The sequence below is a fragment of the Megascapheus bottae genome, chromosome 37 (assembly GCF_031878675.1).
Source record: "Megascapheus bottae isolate mThoBot1 chromosome 37, mThoBot2.hap1, whole genome shotgun sequence".
NCBI lineage: Eukaryota > Metazoa > Chordata > Mammalia > Rodentia > Geomyidae > Megascapheus > Megascapheus bottae.
In genome coordinates, this window is record NC_143545.1 from 5,432,409 (window position 1) to 5,456,251 (window position 23,843).

Sequence of the window (23,843 nt, forward strand, 5' to 3'; positions counted from 1 at the left end):
TGTTACAGTATCTCACTTTATTATCTGATATATTGGATTTATTTATATTTGGTTATTTGAAATTGGATAGGGAAGGGGGAAAACCAAGACGGGGTGAGGGGAGGGTAATAGGGACCAAGATATGTGAAAGGATATCAATATATGTGAATTAATGCACCTTCTATCTGGCAAATATCATGTAACCCTTTTATTAATTACAATAAAAAAATATATAAAAAAACCTTGTCCAAGAATTTTCCTTTATATATCAACCTTTGTACATAATGTAAAACTCAATGTTTCTTATTTTTCAGATTCAAAATAAAGTTTTCAGGTTAAAAATGAGTTTCCAGGTTAAAAAAAAAATTAGGATGGAAGAAACATAGCCTCTTCAACAAATGGTGCTGCCAGAATTGGTTAAGCACCTGTAGGAAAGTAAAGCTGGATTATTTTTTTGCCTGTCCTGGGCTTGAGCTTGGGCTTTTCAAGGCTAACTCTACCATTTGAGCTTCAGGACCACTTTCGGGTCTTTTCCTATGTATGTGGTACTGAGGAGTCGAACCCTGGTCTTTGTGCATGCTAAACAAGCATTCTACCACTAGGCCAAACTCTGGGCACCTAAAGCTGGATTCTTATATGTCACCCTGCACCAGAAGTAATTCCAAATGGATTAAAGACCTTGAGGTAAAAGCAGATACCTTGAAAACTTTGCAGGAAAGAAGAGGAAATACACTAGGACTCCTTGGCACAGCCAGAAATTTCTTAATAAAGATCCAGAATCACAACAAATTAAAGAAAGTTTGGACAAAAACTGCAGAGCTTCTGTATGGTGAAGGACATAGCTAGCAAGTTAAATAGAAAGCCCACAGAGTGGGAGAAGATCTTTACTAGCCATACAACAGACAAGGTCTCATATCTAAACTATACTTACAACTCAAAAAATTGAATCTCTCCAAAACCAATCCTCAAAGAAACAATCATCTCATTAAAACATGGACTAAAGACTTAAAGGGAGACTTCTCTGAAGAGGAAATAAGAATGGCCTATAGACACATGAAGAAATGCCCGACATTTCTGGCCATAAAAGAAATGCAAATCAAAACAATTCTAAGATTCCACCTCACTCCAGTTAGAATGGCCAGAATCAAGAAATCTAATAACAACAGATGCTGGAGGGGATGTGGCCAGGAGGGATCACTACTACACTGTTGGTGGGAGTCAACCACTCTGGAAAGCAATATTGTGATTCCTCAAAAGACTAAACATAGAGTTCCCTACTGACCCAGCAGTCCCAGGCCTTGGCATTTACCTAAATGTCCAGAAATAAGAGCATACTAAAGCTATTAGCACAATAATGTTCATTGCAGCACTATTTACCATACCAACCCAGACGCCCCTCAGTAGATGAATGAATTAAGATGTGGTACTTATACACGATGGAATTCGATGCTGCCATCAGAAAGAATGACATCACCCTATTGTTAGAAAATGGAAAGACTTGGAAAAAATCATATTAAGAGAAGTAATGCAGACCCAAAGAAACATGGGCTGCATGATTTCCCTCATTTGTAATAATTAGTACATATCTAGGACTCTTCCAGCAGAGGGTCACAATAACCCAAAAGTTATGTACACTGGGCCGAGAGTTTTGCCTAGTGGTAGAGTGCTTGCCTAGCATGCACAATGACTGGGTTTGATTCCTTGGCACCACATACATATGAAAAAATAAGAAGGTAATAGTGGTGCTGTGGCTCAAGGGTAGAGCACTAACCTTGAGAAAATCCAGGGACAGTGCTCAGGCCCTGACTTCAAGCGCCACAACTGGCAAAAAACCAAAAGTTATGTACATATGCTCATACAGTATGAGACTAAACAAAATGACCTCTAGGATATGGAACCAAGAGGTTTATCCTTGTGATTGTCGTTCTTAATGTATTTTGCAAAGTTATTTCTTTTCTTTTTTTTGCTCTTATGATTAATTTCATGTGGTTACTGTATTTGACTTTACTGCCTGTATATGGTATTTATGTTTACTTGTTTATTTGAAATAGGGAAGGGAAGGGGGGAAAACAAGATATTTGGGAGGGGGTAGCAGAAGGTAAAATCATGGACAAAATCATGAGAAGGGGTATCAAGGTTCAAGAAGTAATGTACCTGCTTTCTGATGAATGTAAATGTTACCCCTCTATATATTATCCTGACAATAAAATACAATAAAAAATAAGTCTGGAGACAACTAATATGTATGTATAATATTCATAATATGTAATATGCCATAATATTTCTGGGCTTGAGCTCAGGGCCTGAGCACTGTCCTTGGACTTTCTCAAGGCTAGATATCTACTACTTAGGCCTGAGCACCACTTCTGTTTTTTTTTCTACGTATATGGTATTGAGGAATCAAACCCGGGTCTTCGTGCATGTTAGGCAAGCACTCTATCACTAGGCCAAACTCCCAGCCCCCCTCCATGTTTTACTTTTAAATCCCACTTCGTTCTATCACACTCTCTGAGTAGAAATTAAAATATAATTAAGACAGTGTCTAGCTGTACTTTCTCTCTTGGATACTGTGGGGGCTGAGGTAGAAATTCAATCACATGAGCTTTCTCTTTCACAAATCAAATCCCACTTCCAGCAACTATTAACAATCTCTACACCCAAGGCCTCGCATTCCAGTGGTCTCCTGAGAATAACAAAGAACACCTAAACTTGTATTTCCTGACTCAATCTCATGTTCTTGCTCCTAGATTCTTGTTAGTAGCTACTTCATTGACTATAACAAGTGATTTTTCTTAGAATCTGCATTATCCCCCCTAGATATATGACATCTTGTGATTCTCTTTTAGCATCTGCAGCTGTGATTTTAATTGGACTCATGTCACTGTGATCCAGTCCGCAGGGCAGCCTAACAAAACTACAAAACTGTTTAAATCTAAAGATATCTTAGTGACCAATTAGTCCCAAAGTCTGAAACTGAGTGTTGTGGGCTGAGGCTCAACCCAGATGTATGTATTTTATTTGTTAGCCACCATGAAGACTATTATTAATTTTTTTGTGACAGTACTGGGGCTTGAACTCAGGGCCTAGACACTGGCTAGGCATTTTTGCTCAAGATTGTTACTCTAGGGCTGGGATGTAGCTCAGTGGCAAAGCGCTTGCCTAGCAAGTGCAATGTCCTGGGTTCGATCCCCAGTGGCAAAAAAAAAAAAGACTCAGAGTTTTGTACTCTTGCTTGGCTTTTTCTACTCAAAGTTAGCAGTCTGCCACTTGAATCATATCAGAATTTTGGTGGTTATTTGGACATATGATTCTCACAGACTTTCCTGCCTGCACTGGCTTCCAACCACAATCCTGGACCTTACAGTTTTTGCACTCTCATTTAGCTGTTTTTTTTTTTCTTTTCCACAGTATGTAGTTTTTCTCAACGGATTTAAATTAAGTGATCAAGAAATGCTGACATGTTGCTTTAGAAAATTCCTCTCCTTTAGTTTTGACTTTTAACAATGTCACAAACTTGGTAAAGGAAAGGCGTATGCTGTTAGAAGAGATAGTATATTTCAAAACAAAACCAGACAACTGACAATTTTCAATTTATTAATGTTAGTGGAAATAGGATTTGGATATTGCTCATTTTAGTATTAATTTTTGTGTGCCAACTCTGGGGCTTGAACCCAGGGCCTTGAGCCCTCTTCCTTAGCTTTTGTATTCAAGGATAGGGCTCTATTACTTGGGCTACAGCTCTAATTCTGGGTTTTGTTGGTTTATTGGAGATAAGAGTCTCACAGAGCTTTCTGTCTGGGCTGCATTTGAACCATGATTCTCAGCTATCAGTCTCCTGAGTAGCCAGGATTACAGGTGTCTAACCATTTCATTATGTTTTTTTTTTTTAACTCTATACAGACTAAACATCGGCTCAAAGACAATGGTCAAAGAACTTAAAACCATGAATGAATAGCATGAAGAAATAGCATGGGAAGAAAAAGGGAGGAAAGAGGAAAATAAATTGATAAATTCTGGCTGGAAAGTAGAAAGACAATTTTTCCTACTTCAGTGTTTTATCATAAGCAGATTCCTGAAGCCATAAATATAATTTGTGTGGCTGGAATTCCTGGGCTAGAGTAAACAGAACTCTGAATGTGTCAACAAATTATTTAATTCAACAGAGTAGGTAGCAAATGTGAAAGTGAGGTTAAAATGTTCACTAAGATAATACGAAACTGCTCACACCTGTCATTCTAACTACTCAAGAGGCTGAGGTCTGAGGATCCTAGTTTGAAGTCATCTCAGGCAGGAAAGGCCATGAGAGTCTAATTTGCAATTAACTAGCAAAAGCTGGAAGTGTATATATGGCTCAAGTGGTATAGCACTAGTTGGAGTGAAAAGGCCAAACAACAGAATGAGGCCCTAAGTTTAAGCTGGAATACTGGCAATACCACCACCAACAAGAGATGATGATAGTGAATCTTCAGGAGGGATGGAATAAGGAAAGACACACACATATATATATATATATATATATATATATATATATGTCTTTCCTTATATATATATATATGTATATATACACACACATGAAAAATTATTATTTTGGGCACCAAATTAATCAGAAGAAAATGAAATGAGAAATAAGATAGGAAAATGGAATTACATTCAAGAAAACATACACATTTGTATCAGTCTGTTACATTTTAACGTAATTTGCTGTGTGGTACTGGAACTTGAACTCATGGCCTAAGCATTCTCCCTTAGCTTTTGTGCTTAAGTCTTGTAATCTGTTATTTGATTGACACCTCCATTTCCAGTTATTTGGTGATTCATTGGAGGTAGAATCTCATGGACTTTCCTGAGATCCTCAGATCTCATTCTCCTACTAGCTTGGATAATAGGCATTGAGCCACCAGCTCTGGCTGACACATGAATTCAAAGGCAACTGAGATTGAGCCATCATTACCGGTGAGAAAGGAAGCCAAGAAAGGGGCATTAGATAGGGATTCAGAATTTGTCGCATCATCATCAATGTGGCAGTCCCAGTTATAAACGGAAGTGAAAATAACTGAGATATAGAAAGGCTTGAAATGAACAGATGGCTTTCGGCTTGCCTGGGTGCTAAAATCGGATGTATTTTTATATTTCATCTCAAGTTAGCAAATATTAGGACATTAAAATGCATCAAACATGGTTTGTATCACATCTTGCCACTTTTTTTTATTAGCACGTTCCAAAGAATTAGGCTGCCAGGAATGCGTGTAACTGTAATCCTGAATGTGGGGGTAGATCAAGGTCTGCTGATTTCTTTTCGTGTGTGTGGAGGGGGGGGAGGGAGGTTTACAGCTTGAACTCAGAGCCTAGGCACCCTCCCTTACCTTACTTGAATCACAGCTCCATTTGTGACTTTTTGGTAGTTAATTAAAGCTAAGAGTCTCAGGGACTTTCTTGCCCAGATGGCTTTGAACCATGAACCTCAGATCTCAGCCTGCTGAGTAGCTGGGATTAAAAGTGGGCGCTGTTAGTGTCCAGCTGGATCTGTTTTCTAAACTGGAGCCTGGGGTTGTTGGAAAATAGCATTAAGACCCTGGAGTAGAGAGATTCCAAGATGAGAAGTTTTTGACAGGCTCCCTGTCCCTGTATTTCTATACACCAGAAATAAGAGCTCAGGTGTTTGGGGGAAATAAGGCAAGTAAGTTAGCAAGCTAGAAGGCACCAATAACAAGTCAGGAAGTAACTAAAGAAAATATAAAATACTGTAAATTCAGAGCTTCTTTTTCTCTCAAGCTTGGTGCTCTATCACTTGAACCACAGCTCTACTTCTAATTATTTCTTTCTTTGTTTGTTTGTTTACTGGTTCACTGGAGATAAGAGTCTCACAGACTTTCTGGCCTAGGCTGGCTTTGAACTACAATCCTCAGATCTTAGTCTCCTGAGTAGCTAGGGTTACAGATGTGAGCCACTGGTGCCCAGGTTTCTTTTCTAAGTTTTAATTTCACTATTCTAGTTCTCATTATAAACTAACTTACTTGTATTATTCTTTCTTTTTTAAAAATTAAAAAAAACTAGCTATTTGTCTTCTTTCGATAATCTAATAATAACAGCCTTCTTCACAATAACTGAGCTATGTTCTTCCACAGGAATAGTTCCTTATTTTTAATACCTAATTTTTAACTTCTATACAAATTTTGTTCCTATATTGGAGCATTAGTTCCTTTCCTGTAGTTATGATTACCAATTATACGTAATGCGTTCTACTGTATTTATAACAGGTACAAATATCAGATGTTTTTCTGATATTGTAAATATTGGGATTTGGTATTGAATTGGTGATTTTGTTACACCCAAACCAGTGGTGTGAAATGACACATGACCCATGTCACCTGCCAAATCAGATAGAATAATTCCATGGAAAGTCTTTAGGTGACTGAAACTCCAAACCAGAAATAACAACAAATTTCAGATAAGCAAAGTTCCGTACAAAGAACACAGAGATTACTAAAATGAAAGGCAATTAGATCCATCAAAAAGGAAGTGGTCATTAACAAAGGATCTTAATGACAGGGGATATAGCTTTCCATGGTGAGGCCAAAAATAAATGATGATAAGAACATTTAAAGAGAGAACAGGTGTGTATAAACACTTCAATCAAATTAAAGAGAATACAAATAAATACCTAATTGAATCCAAAGAGGAATGTGAATGGATAACTAAATGAGCTCAAAAACACTTAAATAAACCCCTAAGATGCAAATTAAAATGGGGTGAAAATGTGGCTTAGAAGTAAAGGGCTTGCCTCCATGCATGAAGTCTTGGGTTCGATTCCTCAGCATCACATACACAGAAAAGGCCTGACGGGGCACTGTGGCTCTAGTGGTAGAGTGCTAGCCTTGAGTAAAAGAAGCTCAGGGATAGTGCCCAGGCCCTGAGTTCAAGCTCACAAGTAGTCACAAAAAAAGAACAAAATGAAAAAAGAAAGTAAAATATGTTGGAGGATTTTAAGAAAGATAGAATTATCAAAAAAATCAAACTGAAGTCCTAAAGGTGAAAAGTTCCATATGACAAATAAAAATCAAGTTGAGCTGGGAGCTGGTGGCTCATGCCTGTCATCCTAGCTACTCAAGAGGCTGAGATCTGAGGATCAAAGGACAGATCACCGAAGAGACTCTTTCATCTGCAGTTCACCACCCAAAAGCCAGAAGTAGAGGTATGGCTCAGGCGGTAGAGCTTCAGCCTTGAGTAGTAAAAAAGAGCCCAAGGCTTTGAGTTCATAGCTCAGTACCAAAGCTAGGGATGGGGGGAGACAGAGGCACCCCGAGTCCTGGGCTTCATTCTGGCGGATTAAGCAAGGTCCTTGCAGAATCTCCCCAGCATCTGAGCCTCAGACCCCATGGAGGGCCTCGAAGTCCTCAGGACAAGCTGGCCTACCACCTGCAGGACTACCTTTGAACCTCAGTTGCAGGGGATAAGCAACCCCCTGCTGTGTAATCTCCTACTCCTCAATTCCCCCCCCCCCCCACCTCCTGCCACTGTGGTGTCATTCCTGTACCTGCCAGCTGCCCAATCCGGGTGTGCATGGCATTCCTGGTGACCAAACCAAAGGGAAAAAGGAGAGGGCCATGTGTTTTTTTGTTTTGTTTTTATTGTAATTAGTAAAAGGGTTACATGATATTTGCCAGATAGAAGGTGCATTAATTCACATACATTGATACCCTTTCACATGTCTTGGTACCCATTTCCCTCCCTCCCCCACACCTCCCACCCGTCTTGGTTTTCCCCCCTTCCCTATCAAATTTCAAATAGCCAAATACAAATAAATTCAATATATCAGATAACAAAGTGAGATACAATACCAATATGAGATAACCAAGGGACAGCAAAGGAGATGAGAGACAACATAGTACATTAAGGACAACAATCATTCATTATATGGCTTTTGTTTCAATATCCTGGAGGTCCTTTCAATTAGCTTCACATTATATGACCTTATGTATCAAGATTTTGCTCTATTGCAAATCTCTGCTAGTAGAGCACAAGGTTTCTACTGGTTATGACGAATGAGGGAAACCATTGAGCCTAAGTTCCTTTGAGTCTGGCTTACTTCACTTAATATGATTTTTTCTAAGTCTTTCCATTTCCTAACAAATGGGGCAATGTCATTCTTTCTGACAGCAGCATAGAATTCCATTGTGTACAAATACCACAACTTGTTGATCCACTCATCAACTGAGGGACATCTAGGTTGGTTCCATATCTTTGCTATGGTGAATAGTGCTGCAATGAACATTGTTGTGCTAGTGGGTTTAGTATGTCCTTGTTTCTGGGTGGTTGGGTAAATGCCAAGTAGTGGAATTGCTGGGTGATAGGGGAGTTCTATGTTTAGCCTTTTGAGGCACTGCCACACTGCTTTCCATAGTGGTTGAATGAGTTTGCACTCCCACCAACAGTGTAGTTGTGATCCCTCCTGGCCACATCCCCTCCAGCATCTGTTGTCATTCGTTTTCCTGATCCTGGCCATTCTAACTGGAGTGAGGTGGAATCTTAGAGTTGTTTTGATTTGCATTTCTTTTATGACCAGAGATGTTGAGCATTTCTTCATGTGTCTATAGGCCATTTTTGTTTCTTCTTCAAAGAAGACTTTCGTTAAGTCTTTGGCCCATTTTTTAATGGGATGGTTGTTACTTTGGAGGTTGGTTTTGGAGTGATTCAATTTTTTGAGTTGTTGATATATTTTAGATATGAGGCCTTTGTCCATTGTTTGGTTGGTGAAGATCTTCTCCCACTCTGTAGGCTTCCTGATTAGTTTACTAGCTATGTCCTTTGCCATACAAAAGCTCTGCAGTTTAATGCAGTCCCACTTATCCAGCCTTTCTCTGATTTGTTGTGGTTCTTGGTCCTTATTTAGAAAGTTTCCACCTGTGCCAAGGAGGCCTAGTGTATCTCCTATTCCTTCCTGTAAAGTTTTCAGTGTGTCAGCTTTTACCTCCAGGTCTTTGATCCATTTGGAGTTAATTCTAGTGCAAGGCGACAAAGAAGGATCCAACTTTAGTTTTCTGCTGGTGCTTAACCAGTTCTGCCAGCACAACTTGTTGAAGAGGCTGTCTTTCTTCCATTCTATTTTTTTGGCTCCCTTGTCAAAGATTAGGTGGCCATAGGTCTGTGGTTTAATATCTGGGTCCTCAGTTTATTCCATTGGTCTTCAGGCCTGTTCCTGTGCCAGTACCAAGCTGTTTTGAGAATTATAGCTCTGTAATAGAGTCTAAAGTTTGGAATTGAAATTCCTCCAGCGCTGTTCTTTCTGCTAAGAAGTGCTTTTGCTAAATGGAGTCTTTTATTATTCCATATGAAATTTTGAATTGCCTCTTCTATTTCTTTCAAGAATGACATTGGGATGTTGATGGGTATTGCATTGAATTTGTAGATAGCTCTTGGCAAGATTGTCATATTCACAATGTTGATTCTTCTAATCCAGGAGCATGGGAGGTTTTTCCATTTCCTTAGTTCTGCTTTAATTTCCTTTTTTAGGGTTTTAAAGTTTTCGTCAAAAAGGTCCTTTACATTCTTAGTTAAGCTAATTCCTAGGTACTTTATTTTCTTTGAGGCTATTGTGAAAGGAGTTTCTTTCCTGATTATTGCCTCGTTCCTCTCACTGTTGGTGTAAAGGAAGGCAGTTGATTTTTGAGGGTTGATTTTATAGCCTGCTACCCTTCCAAAGCTCTGAATCAGCTCAAGGAGCTTGGGAGTAGAGTCTATAGGATTCTTTAAATACAGAATCATATCATCTGCAAAGAGGGATAGTTTTATTTCCTCTTTCCCTACTTTGATCCCCTTTATGCTTGCTTCTTGCCTTATTGCACTGGCTAGGAATTCTAGTACTATGTTAAAGAGTAGTGGAGAGAGTGGGCATCCTTGTCTCGTTCCTGATTTTAGAGGGAATGGCTTTAGATTTTCACCATTAAGTGTAATACTAGCAGTAGGTTTCTCATACACAGCCTTTATTACATTGACGAATGTTCCATGGATTCCTGGTTTCTCCAGAGCTTTTAACATAAAGGGGTGTTGGATCTTGTCAAATGCCTTTTCCGCGTCTATTGAGACAATAGGAGAGGGCCATGTGTTTTAAGGAGTGACGCACAGGCTAGGAGTGTGGCCTGCTGGTAGAGTGCTTGCCTAGCATGCATGAAGCCCTAGGTTCAATTCCTCGGTATCACATACACAGAAAAAGCTGGAAATGGTGCTGTGGCTCAAATGGTAGAGCACTAGCCTTGAGAAAGCCTAGGGACAATGCCCAGGTCCTGAGTTCAAGCCCTAGGACTGGCAAAAAAAAAGTGAAGTGTTTATTATGTAAATATTAATGTTTCTATTTTAATATGTACAAATGAACATATGCCAATACATATACAGGAAGACTATAATGTGTAAGGCCACTGTGAGTCACAGCACAATCAGGACGACAGGAAGTACACAGAGCAGACTCTACGCTATTCCCAGTGACCAAGTGGGAGCTCAAGTGTCAGTAGGTGCAGAGGGAATGATGGGAAGAGAATCCCAGCCATTAACACCTCACAGCAGGCCATGAGTGTGGATAGGTGCCAAGAGTTCACCATCTGCCTGAAGCTTTCCAGGCGTGGGAAGCTGGCCTTCTCTACCACTATTACCAGCCATATGTGTTGTTGTTGTTAATTTTAACGGTGATGTACCAAGGGCTTACAGTGACATAATCCTGAGTGTATTTGTTATTGAACAATGTCATCCCTGCCTTCTCTCTCCTGCAGTTTTTCCTCCTATCCCCACCCACAATTTGCTGCATTTATTTACCCTCTGTCTCTCAATTTCTGTGCTCAAGACAGATTAATGAGTAGACAAGACAAAAGGAAAACAAAAACAGCAACAAGGGAAAAAAAAACCCTCTTGTTTCCATTTCCTGGGATTCATTTTGATAAGTATTGTTTTATATGATCAGAGGCACATAAGCATTGTGCCTTTGTGTTCCTCTCCTAAGAATATCCTCCTCTGGTCTTGTGTGTGAATTCCGAGAGATATATCTAATTTCTCATATTTCTTTTAAAGCATCCTGTGTGTTTACTAGATTTATAGGCACATTCTAGCTACCACAAATGGGGGTAACCATGCAATCTATAGTTCTTTGTACTCTGTTTTCTCTTCAGAGCGTATACATCTTTTGCCTCACACTTCATTTTATTTATTTGTTGTGCTGAGAATCTTAAGGTGACCAAAGAACTCTCTCCTGGTCCTCTGCTGGAAGAGAGTTTCCTTGTTGAGGACTGAGACAAACCAAACTGCCCATGACGGCAGTGACTTCAGAGATTGTCTCACTGTACAGCCTGGGGTAGGGATGAGTCAGCGGGCAGTGAGACACTGCCTTTGACACAAATCTCTGTGCTTCAGCCACGGGCCAGTTAACATGACCTGATGAATGGCCCACAGTCTCCAAGCCCTATATGTGACAGAAACCCCTGTGGTTGAACTTGGGACATTTTAGATCACAAAATAGTCTTAGTCCTCCTGAATTCTGGATATCTTTGCAGAGCAGAGCTGTGCACAAATAGCTCCTTGAAATGGGCCACGTGGGTCCCATTCTTGACATTGGCAAGGGATCATCAAGCTCTTTCCTTTGCAGCAGTTGCCTTTGGGACCTATCAGGCTACTGTCTACCGCGCTGTGGCTCCGGACTTTCTGGCCCACCCTCTTACATGAATCAGCATTGGCCTTTTACCTTTGTCAGTCTGTGGAACACTGCATGATCCCAGGCCCCAAACCATAGCAATAGGGTACTGGTTGTTGAACACTGTTCTTTTGGGGAGAAATGAGGGAATTATCATAGAGTAAGTTTTTTGGTTTGCTAGATTGGTTTTGTTTTGCATCTGAATGTTTATTTCCTGTTTAAATGATTCTGTATTTTCACATATGGTGAACAGAAAACATTTTACCTCATACATAGCAAAAGCAAATGAAGGAAATCCTTCAAATATTAAAAATCACAATCAAGGGCTGGGAGTTTGGCTTAGGGGTAGAGTGCCTGCCTAGCATGCACGAAGACCCGGGTTTGCTTCCTTGGTACCACATACCACAGAAAAGGCCAGGAAGTGGTATTATGGCTCAAGTGGGAGAGCACTAGCCTTAAAGAAAGTCCAACGACAGTGCTCAGGCCCTGAGTTTGTGCCCTAGGACAATCATATCTGTACAAGAGCTGTATGTGTACATCTAACAGTTAGCTCATAAAGTTAGCTTATAAAAAACAGCATAAGAATGCACACATTTATTGCCCAAAGTCACCAGTTTACTTCCAATTCTGTGGCCATTCATCTCAGACACAACTTGGATCTTCATGACTGACACATTGTTTAAAAATAGGAAGGGTTTATAGGAAATACCAAAATAGCTATGAAGAGCTTTCCATACTTTGCAAATAATATACAGAAATTAATTAGTGGGAAGAAAACATATCAAGTATGTCCAAAGAATAACTGATATAACACTGATATAGGGTAAAGAAAACAGACAAGGTAGTATTGGGCCTTCTTATAAAAAGCAATGACAACAACCAACAATAAAAAAAACCCTGTCAAGTCTCACAACAACTCTGTGAGAAAATAGTGAACAAAGATTTAGCTTTAATCATTATATTATTTCTCTTTTTCAGTTGATATTTTATTCAATTTTGAATCTAAATTTAAAGCACTGAGGATAGTATCATTCAAGTTTGTATTATGTTCTGTGTCTTTACCTTAGCTAGGTAAAAATCTAATTTGATTTAAAAATGATGAGTTAGACAGTATTACTTTTGTATATTAATGGCAAATTCTAATGCCAAATTAGAATACTGTGCACTTATATATAATATGCCAATATTTGTGCACATGTACATAAATTACACAGCAATAATAAATAGCTATGCCCTTCATATTTCCAATACTAGGAGATTAACACAGATTTCTTTATATGGAATCAGAATTGAGCATCTTTATTTATAAACCATGTATCAAAAGTATTTTAAAAATATATCTATGAAATTTCTATAAATAATGAGTGTATTTTAAAACTGATAAAAATGTATGTATCATTTACAGCCATACACAGCTGTTGATTACATGAGCTTTTAAAAGTCAATAATTACTTCAGTAGTCATCCAAAATACTTTGATTGAAAGAGGTGATAAATCTATCATTAGAAGAGGAGAGAGATGCGGATATTCAAAATCATCAGAGTATTTCAGAGAATTATACAAATACTTGGGGAAAAATGATGTAAATATCACTTTTTAGAAGCTTAAATGTAAGAATAGTTCCAAATTGGGGTATACTACTATATCATAAACATGTAACATTCTAAAAGCAATGCTGAACACAGTCAAATATTTTTCCCAGCATAAACACTATTTAGTGAAAATAGTAAACATTTTCAAAGTACCCTGATTGCTAAGTATTTCTAGCAGCTCTGACTGCTTCAGTCAAAAATAAACTTATTTAGGTGTAGAAAGCAACTAAATTGTGTGCACTGTTTTTTTTTTTTTTTTGGTGGGATTGGTGCTGGTTCTGGACCTTGAACTTGGTGCCTCATATAATGCTCAAGACAGAGTTCTACCACTTGAATTACACCTTGTTACTCTGAATCTCAAAGAATTCCTGTTCTGGGCTGACTTTGAACTCTCTCCTCAAATCTCAGCCTCTGTGAGTGTCAGCATCCAGCTTTGCCATTTATTCTTTAAGGATCAGATATTCCAATGATAAATAATTTTTAAATGAGGCCTAAAGCTTGAAGCAAATTTTATGAAAGATAAATAGCTAAAATATCAACTATTCACTTAAACACATTCCAAGTATTGTTTTAAAATCATTTTGGAGAGGTTAAAATAATTTTGGAAATATTTAATCTTGTCAATCTGGGTGGCAGTAACTCATACCGGTAATCTTAATTATTCAGGAGGATGAGATGTTAGGATTGAAATTTGAAGCCATCCTGGGCAGGAAAGCCTGTGAGACTCTTCTCTCTAACTAACTATCAAAAGCCATAAGTAAAGGTGTGGCTTAAGTAATAGAGCACCAGTCTTGAGGGGAAAAAAGCGAAGAGACAATGTCTAGGCCCTGAGTTCAAGCCCAGGACTGCCGTAGACACACATACACACACACAGACACATAGTCACAACTGTGCATCAACACCCTATACACACCATACACGCACCATTTTTCATCTTTCCAAAGTCCTTTGAGAAATCACATGAATGTCCTCATGTTGCAAATAAGGGACTCTAGATACAGAATGATTTTTAAAAAAATGGCAGACCAGGGTTGAACTGAAGCATTATTTTGTATTGTCATGACCTTAAAACCAGCAGTAACTCCATGTGATTAATTTTATTTCAAGAAGCCAGAGAACTGTAAAATAACCTGCTCAAGGTTATTTAGAAGATTAAGCTCAGTGCATGGATTTAAACCTGTGTCAGGCTGAGTACAAAGCCAATTTCCTCCTGCTTTGCTGCTTTATATCAGAGGTGAGATCAAATGCTGTATCACATGTTGGCACCTCGAGTTCATTAGAGTCTTGGCATGTAGTCATGGGTCCTTTGAAGACACTTATCAGTCATCCGAATCAGGGAGTGGAGAAATCCATAGAAATCCACACAACGCAGGGACTGATGGTTCATGCCTGTAATCCCAGCTACTCAGGAAGCTAAGCTCTGAGGCTCATGGTTCAGGTCAGCTCAGTTAAGAAGCCCATGTGACTTTCTTTTCTTCCTTCCTTTCTTTCTTCCTTTCTTGCTTTCTTTCTTCCTTCCTTTCTTTCTTTCTTTCTTTCTTTTTTTTTTCATTTATTCTTTTTTTTTTGCCAGTCCTAGTGCTTGAACTCAGGGCCTGAACACTGTCCTTGGGCCACATCACCACTTCCAGCCTTTTCTGTGTATGTGATACCTAGGAATTGAACCCAGGCCTTCTTACATGCTAGGCAAGTATTTTACCACTAGGTAAAACTCCCAGTCTTGGAAGTCCATGAGACTCTTATTTCCAATGAACTATGGCAAAGCTGGAAGTGGAGCTATGGTTTAAATAGTAGAGCATCAGCCTTGAGTGAAAAAGCTAGACAGTGCCCACATCTTGAGTTTAAGTTCTTAGTACTGAACCCAACCCAAACCAAACAAACAAACACACTTATTTGCAAGTCAGAATTATTTGCTTCAGGCACAGCTAATTGTAGTATGCCATACATAATATACAGTATGAATCTGAACCCAGGCTGTCAGAATGGAAACCCATATACATTATTTAAGAGAAAAGTCAAACTAGATAGACCAGTGGTAATAAATAGAAGTATTTAATATTAATTTTTTTAAAAATAATATAACATGTATATGTTACATGACATATATAATGTATAAAATGTAATATTGGAGTATCTAAAGATCACATACAACTAGAATATTGCCTTTTAGAAACAGGCTTTTAATATATTTACCATTATAGGAATAGCAATCATAATATTATTCATCATCATGAGTAGTGATTAGAATAAGTACTATTCTTTTCTTTTTTTCTCTCTTCATTTCTTTTGTTTGTTTTCTATCAGTGTGGGACAGTGCCACTTCTGGCTTTTTCTTAGTATGTATGGAGCACTCTTACCACTAGGCTACACTCCCAGCCCTAAGTACTATTCTTTAAAAGGGGGCTTACCCCTGCAATCTTATTTATTCAGGAAGCTGAGATCTAAGGACCAAAGTTCAAAATCAATCTGGACAGTAAAGTCCATGATTCTTTTATCTCCAATGAACCAGCAAAAAAGCCAGAAGTGGAGGTACAGCTCAAATGGTAGAGCACCAGCCTTGAGGGATAACAAAAAAAAAATCTCAGGGACAAAACACAGGCCCTAGAACTAGCACATTAAAAAATAACAGCAACAACAAAAACTAAACAAATTAAAACAAAGGAAGGGGGCATAATATAAAGTTTTATTTATGCATATATACACATATACATTATGTTATATCATTACATTTATATTATATTTTGTTATATATTCATATTACATTTTATATATTATATGTACATGTTATATATTTACATTACATTTTACATATGTATATATACATATATAAAACTTATATTGCATATGTAATCTAACATATAACCTTATTCATATTAGATATATAATATATACTTTATATATTATATATAAACAAAGGTTATATAGGGCTGGAAATTTGGTCTAGTGGTAGAGTGCTTGCCTAGCATGCATGAAGACCTGGGTTCCAGTCCTAGGTACCACAAAGAAAAATAGCTGGAAGTAGTTCTGTGGCTTAGGTGGTGGAGCTCTAGCCTTGAGAAAGCCCAAGGACAGTGCTCAGGCCCTTAGTTCAAACCAGGACTGGCAAAAAAAGAGGGGGGTTATGTACATTATTATTAAAAGTATTAAAAGGTCATATATACTATTAAAATAAGGTTGTGTATAATATATATATATATATATATAGTTGCATGAAGTAGTGCATGCCTATAATCACAGCACTTTGGAGGCAGGAAGACTCAAAGATCAAGGTAGCCTAGGTTGTATTGCAAGATTCTTTCTCCTCTCTCTCTCACACACACACATACACACACACACACACTCTCACACACACACATACACACATACACATACATACACACACATCCGAAAACAAGAAACACTAAAACTAAACCAAAACCCAAACAAGGTATTATTTTTCCTGAATGGCAATTAATTATATATAAAAGTCTGCTTATATTTTTAAAAAAATGCTAGTTTGTGGACACTTGACATGTGCACACAGGCTTTAGAATTGTTAAACTGCATAGGAGCTGACCGTGGGAATAAAATTGTTGGAATCATTAGCAATGTGTTTCTTCCAATGTGTTTCTTTTTATTTTACCTCTTTTTGGTGAGTGGACCAGCCTTTTGCACTTTTGTCAAAAATAGATGCTTCATGCCGAGAAGGCCACAGAGACGAAAGTATTAAAGAAACGATTAGAAAAAATTCTGGGGGAGGAAAGTGCTTTGATGACCTTTCAAGGTTGCTAAGGAAATTCTTGTTGTAGGTTCCTCCCCCCACCTCCATTCAGTTCAATAGCTACTAAAGGAAGCAATACAACTGAGCATGCACAAGCACTAGGAAAACAAGTCTGCTGTTTAAAAGACTTCTCTAATCCCAAGCAGAAATCAGATGACAGAGTGGGGTTGGGTTTTGCTCCCTGGGGGGCTATTCTTTAGTGTGGAGCTTTTGTAAGAGCTCCTGGGCTGATAAACTTCTCGCCTCAAGAACTCCTGCCCCCTCCAGTGGTTATTAAAATCCAGACACAAAGCAGATCAGTCAGTCCTTGAGGCTCAGCAGCCTGGTCTACCCTGGCTTCCTGGCCCCTACCCTCCCCCATACTGCAGGACTGCAAATGCAGATCCAATGAAACCTGGGGACTTTTTAAACACCTTTAAGTTCAAAGAACTGAGAATAGGCCTGAAGAAATAACCCCAACCTCTTTCATGCCATGAATCACTCTTTGTTTTTTATCACTGAGGAATTAATATTATTATTTAAATGAGTTTAGATCTGTCTTTATTCTGGCAAAAATAAAATATCCGAACCTTCATTGCCAATATAATATGTCACATGCTATGTGGGAAAATTAAAATATAGAAATAAAAACTGTAAGTAAAACAAGTACAGCCTGATTTCAGGATACATTTTTCCACTGTTCCCATTGGGTATCAATTTACCATTCCTTTGTAAGTTATTACTCTATTAGAATTGGTGCCATCTGTTTTGATAGATCCACTGAGTGCCAGACTTTGGGTTTTGGATGGAGTTGTTTATTTTGTTTTTCTTCTCTCAATAACCTCATTGCTTTGCATTTTAAGAAAATCCAATTAGGTTAACTTAGGGAGTTGCCTGTTGGAGAAATTTCAGGATGCTAAATCATTAAGGAGAGTATCTTATTCATGATTCATGGAACCACAGTCCAGGTTCTCTAAGCAACAAAAGCTGATGGGGGCCGGGGGGTTTGGCCTAGTGGTTAAAGTGCTTGCCTAGCATGCACGAAGACCCGGGTTCGATTCCTTGGTACCACATACATAGACAAAAGTCGAAAATGGTGCTGAGGCTCAAGTGGTAGAGTGCTAGCCTTGAGAAAGTCCAAGGACAGGGCTCAGGCCCTGAGCTCAAGCCCAGGACTGGCAAAAAAAAAAAAACCAAAAAAAACCCCAAAAGCTGATGAATTTCAAGGAAGATTCTGGATGGATGGTTCCATGGATTGTTAAAGCTACTATGTGATTCATTACTGTTCTTAGGACATTACCCCTCCCTTCAAATCTCATAGATACCATGCAACTTGTTCAGGTTGCACACACACACACACACACACACACACACACACACACACACACACACGATGTCTATTTGCTCAGTGGAATAAAAGTTTTATATTTCAAGCCCTGTGTGAAACAATATACTTTCAGGAAAAACAAAAAAAAAAATCCCAAAACAAACAAGAAAAGATACCATGCTTCTGTTTTAGCAATGCTATGAACCAAAGGGTATAAAATCCTTGACTTAACTTTTTAACCAAGATGTTTATTCCAGAGTGGAATGTTAATAAAAAATTTTTTTGGTGGAGGGGAAACATGTGCCATGACTTATCTTTCTTATCTCCCCTATTTCTACTTTATAAATTGCAAAAATGGTTATTTGCATTGTGGGGTTGTTTTTTAAAAAACATTTATCTATAAAAATTTGAGGTCTTCCTTGTTTGACAATTGAAAAAATAGGATTCCTGTTTCTGTACAGTATTTTTTTTTGCCAGTCCTGGGGCTTAAACTCGGCCGGGGCACTGTCCTTGAGCTTTCTTAAGGCTAATGCTCCACCACTTGAGCCACAGCAACACTTGTGGCATTTTCTGATTATGTGCTACTGAGGAATGAAACCCAGGGCTTTGAGCATGGTAGGCAAGCACACCACCTCTAGACCACACTCCTGGCCCATCTTTTGCACTTTTGTGTTGTGTTTTTGTTTTTGAGAGACACAAGTACAACTTTGGGTCATTTTAATTCCTTTATTCCTACAAGTGATTCCTAAATAGTTACATCTCTTGATGTTCTGGAATTGACTTACGTGTTGATACTTTAAACAGATTATTTACTTATTGTACTTCTAGTAAGAAGAAAAATATTGAGTACTATGTTTTTGCTTTTATTTTTTAATAATAGCCAAAGTTACATGTATTGAAAAGGGTGGGGTGTGTAGGGAGGGTGAGGAATATAATGGCTTGGCTAGCTGGAAATATTGTTTATATTAAACTCCTTTTAATGTGAATCAAACAATAAGAAAAGAAAACTCAGGGAAGTTAGCTTGGAAATGAAGTAAGTTGATATGTTTTCATATTTGTCTTTATAATTATTATTATTTAACTGGAGAAGTACGCAGTAACAGAGACATTCCTTTAAATCACAGATTTTCTAAGGCCCAGATGCCCCTCCCTGCTTTCTTCTTCCTTCTCCCTTCCTGGTTCTTGGTTTAAAACTTAGGGCTTGGGTACAGACTCTTAGCTTTTGCTTTAAAAACTGGCACTCTACCACTTCAGTCCCTGCTCTATTTCTGGATCTTCAGTAGTTAATTAGTGATAAAGATCTCACAGACTTTCATGCCTGGGCATGCTTTGAACTTTGATTTTCATGATTTTAGCCTCCTGAATAGCTAGGATGATTGGCTTGAGGCACCAGTACCCAGCTAGATTGACTGATTGATTGAGTGACTGATTGATTTATGAGGCTTCCATAAAATTTTATCTGAAACCTTAGTTATACAACTCAAATACTAGGATTGTGGTTAACTGGATCTGAAGTAGTACCTTCTCTTATATGCATAGAATTTGTCTGTAATTTGCGTTTTAAATATTATCTGTCTTGTTTGCTAAGATGGTCATTCCTATAGGTCTAAGATCTTGGTCTTCAGTCTTTGTCTCAGAATCCAGGCTACTATCTCTATTTTATTCATATAAAATTCTAATTGAGAATATTTAGTACTATATCTTTTTTCCATTTATTATTTTATTTTATTTTTTATGCTAGTACTGGGACTTGAACCTAGGGTCTGGTGCTTTCCCTTAGCTTTATCACTCCATGCCAACCCTCTATTTCCAGCTTTTTCTGTATGGAATTAAAGAATCTCATTGAATTTCTCATCAGGACTAGCTTTGAAGTGTGATCCTCAGATTTCAGTCTCTTGAGTAGCTAGGATTACAGGTACAAGGTGCCCAGGCCTGGCCTTATTATTTCTTTTTATTAAGAGAGGACTTAAAAATATCAACTTTAAGTGCACAAAGAGATTTCAGTTCCATGTGTCTGTTCATAAGTACAATGCCTCTAGATCAGTGTCATCTAGCACTGTATTGTTCGTTTGGTTGTTTTTTACCAGTCCTAGGGCTTGAACTCAGAGCCTGAGCACTGTCCTTGAGCTTTTTCAAGGCTAGAGCTCTACCACTTGATCCATAGCACCACTTTCAACTGGTACTGTATTCTTTTGCCATAAATTATTTTCTTTGTAGAATATGACTTTGTAAAGGAAAGAGGATTGGAAGCAGATATGCAATTCACTGAGGGACTTCATGTGGCTGAGATACAAATGGAAGACCATATTTTGTGAATGACTTTGATGGATTTCACTCTTCCTTTTCTTCCCCCTGGTCCACTTTCTATTGGGAAATTTTGGTGATGACTGTTCTAGACAAACCTGAGGTCAAGCTGCCTGGGGCAAGTTGCATTAGGGATTAAGGATTTTAGGAGTTTCAATAAAAGTAACTGGGCAAAGAAAATGTTAGTGTCAATGCTTGGCATAATAAAAGGGCTAACAAAAATTTAGCTAATGTCATATTTTAAAATATTTTCCTTCACATACAATGAATTGTTGCCCAATTTTCTATGTGTCATTTCACTGGATAGTTTGAAACAATACAAAGAAGACTTCATTTTTATTAGGATTTCATGATCTGATCTAAGTGTCATATAGATAGGAATTATTTTCTCTAAAGACAAGACAAAAGAATGCATGTCTTTTCTAAGTCCCCCCACCTCACCTCATCTGTTAGTCCTGGGACTTGAACTCAGGACTTGGGCATTGTTCCTGAGCTTTTTTCCCCCTCAAGGCTGGCACTCTATCTATCACTTAAGCCACAGTTCCACTTCTAGATTTTTACTGTTAACTAGACATAGGGATTCTCTGATTTGTCTGTCTAGGTTAAACCTGTGAGCCCCACATCTCAGCCTTCAGAGTAGCTAGGATTACAAGCAAGAGCCAGCAGTGCCCAACAAATATAGTCTTTAAACCACTAATTAATTATAAAGAACAAATCGTAAGATTATCTCTAGTGTGGCTGTGATGGTTCCCTTCCCTTTCCCCTCTCTTCTCTTCTCCTTCCCTTCCTTTTTCTCCCTCTCCTTCTTCACATTCTCTTCCTTTTCCTGTCCTTCTTCTCCCCCTCATGCTCCTTTCTTCCCTCCCTCCTTTCTCAGCTGATCATCACAGTAAAACAACAGTGAAACAACACCGCCACCCAGTGTCTATTCATATAAACATAACAAAAAATACATTTTTTCCCTTTTTTTTTGCCAGTCTTGGGCTTGAACTCAGGATGTGAGCACTGTCCTTGGGCTTTCTCAAGGTTAGTGCCCTGCCACTTGAGCAACATCACCACTTCTGGCTTTTTCTATGCATGTGGTACTGAGGAACCAAACCTGGATCTTCCTGCATGCCAGGCAAGCAATCTACCACTAGGCCCAACTCCTGGCCCCTAAACAACATATTTAAGTGAATCAACAAACTTCATCTTTTTAAAAGATTTCTTTTAGCCTAGCACCAATGTCTTAAGCCTGCAATCTTAGCTACTCAACAAGCTGTGATCTGGGGAATATATTTCAAAGCCAGTCCTAGTGAGAAAGTCCAGGAGATTCTATCTCCAATGAACCACCAAAATGGTGAAAGTAGAAGTGTAGCTCAAATGATAGGGTGCCAGCCTTGAGTACAAATCTAAAAACATGAAGCCCTGAGTTCAAACTGCAATATTGGAACAAAAGTGTTATTTCGTTAGAACCGATTGTATATGTATATATATAATGTATAATACATGTTTAAAATATTTTATAATATATATCATATTTTATATATCATGGACTAGGTATGATTATATATATAAAATATTTTTATGGAGAGCTTTTCTATAAAGAGTATATATTTTTGTTATTTTAAATTACAGTGTTTCCAAAAAATCATGTGCTTCTTAAATTATAGGTGTATAATAATAACACAATATAATTTTGTAATAAAAACTAGGTGAGGTGAGAATGTAGAGCCAGTGGAATGCATTTGGGAATGGAAGTTGAAGCATCATTGTGTTCTAGGATCATGGTTCTCACTGTTGACAAAAGCTGAATGTATGTCTACCCTGACATAACAAGGGCAAATGCATGTAAGTTATTCACTAAAAGCATCTGCATAGAGCAGTATCCAGAATAGGTAGGAATTCGAAACTACCAAAATATCAATGTCATTACAATGGATGAGTAGAATCTTAGAACAATTATTTAATTGAGGAGTACACAGTGATGAGACTACATAAATGACCAAACACACAACAGTATAGGTGATACAACTAAGCAAAATGAGGGCTTATGATATAGTTCTGTTTATATAGGACTAAAAAACTGACCAAGTAGCTTCTGTCTATGATCCTAGCTACTCAGGAGGCTGAGGTCTGAGGATTGTGGTTTGAAGCCAGCCTAGGAAGAGTCCATGAAATTTTGCTCCTACATTGGTATGGGAATGATCACAATATTCCTTTCATCCAGAAAAATCTCACCTGATTCAGCACATTTGTTATGCAAGTCTCATAAGCCTTTTGTTTGGTCTGAAATCCAGAATGTCTGGGGCCTATTCCCTTCATATACCATCAGTGGTTCTTTTCTCTGTATTTATTAGAGAACTAGCTCTCAAATGTCAAGAAATATTGTCTACAACTCTGGTTTGCCAACTAAGCTGAAAGGTCATGAATTTTATTTTCTCAGAGTTAGCAAAGACAGAAAAACTGTCATAATGACTTAGTGTGTGCATCTTGACTGAGATTTTCTGTAAGTAGATTAAATAGGATTGTGGCCAGAAAAATTACATCAGACTTAGCATTTAGTGTAATACAGGTGGTTGATGTGAGGTAATTCACTGTTTGAAAATGTTTCTCTGTAGCACATATAACGTACTGATAAATGAATAAACAATAAGAAGTAGAATTTTCTTATGAGAGTCAACTATAGCTGGGCACTGGTGGCTTATACCTGTAAATCCTGGCTACTCAAGAGGCTCTTTTTTCTTTCTAATTAATTGGAGATAAGAGTTTTATAGACTTTACTGCCTGGGCTGGCTTTGAGCTGAAATTCATCTCAAGAGAATGAGATCTGAGGATAAAAATTCAAAGCCAAGTCAGGCAGGAATGTCTATTACAATCTTTACCCCCAATTAGGCACCAAAAATCCAGAAGTGGGGCTCAATTGGTAGAGACTAGCCTTGAGCAAAAGTTCTCAAGGACAGTGCCTAGGATCTACTTTCAAACCCTAAGACAGGTAGACATATACAAGCAAAAACTTCAAACCCCAAACAATGACATTGCAGGCTTAACAACCATCAATCATCTAATAACACAGAAAACCAGTATTGGAGTTAATGTCTACCTCTAATTATGCTTTTATCTTACATTTTTTACAAATTTGCTGTGGTTTCACATATTGCAAAGTGTATTATTTAGTGTCTTAGAATTTTGGATTGTGATATCTGATCTGTTGACCTCCTTATGATTGTGAAATGCTTCTCTTTTATTGAA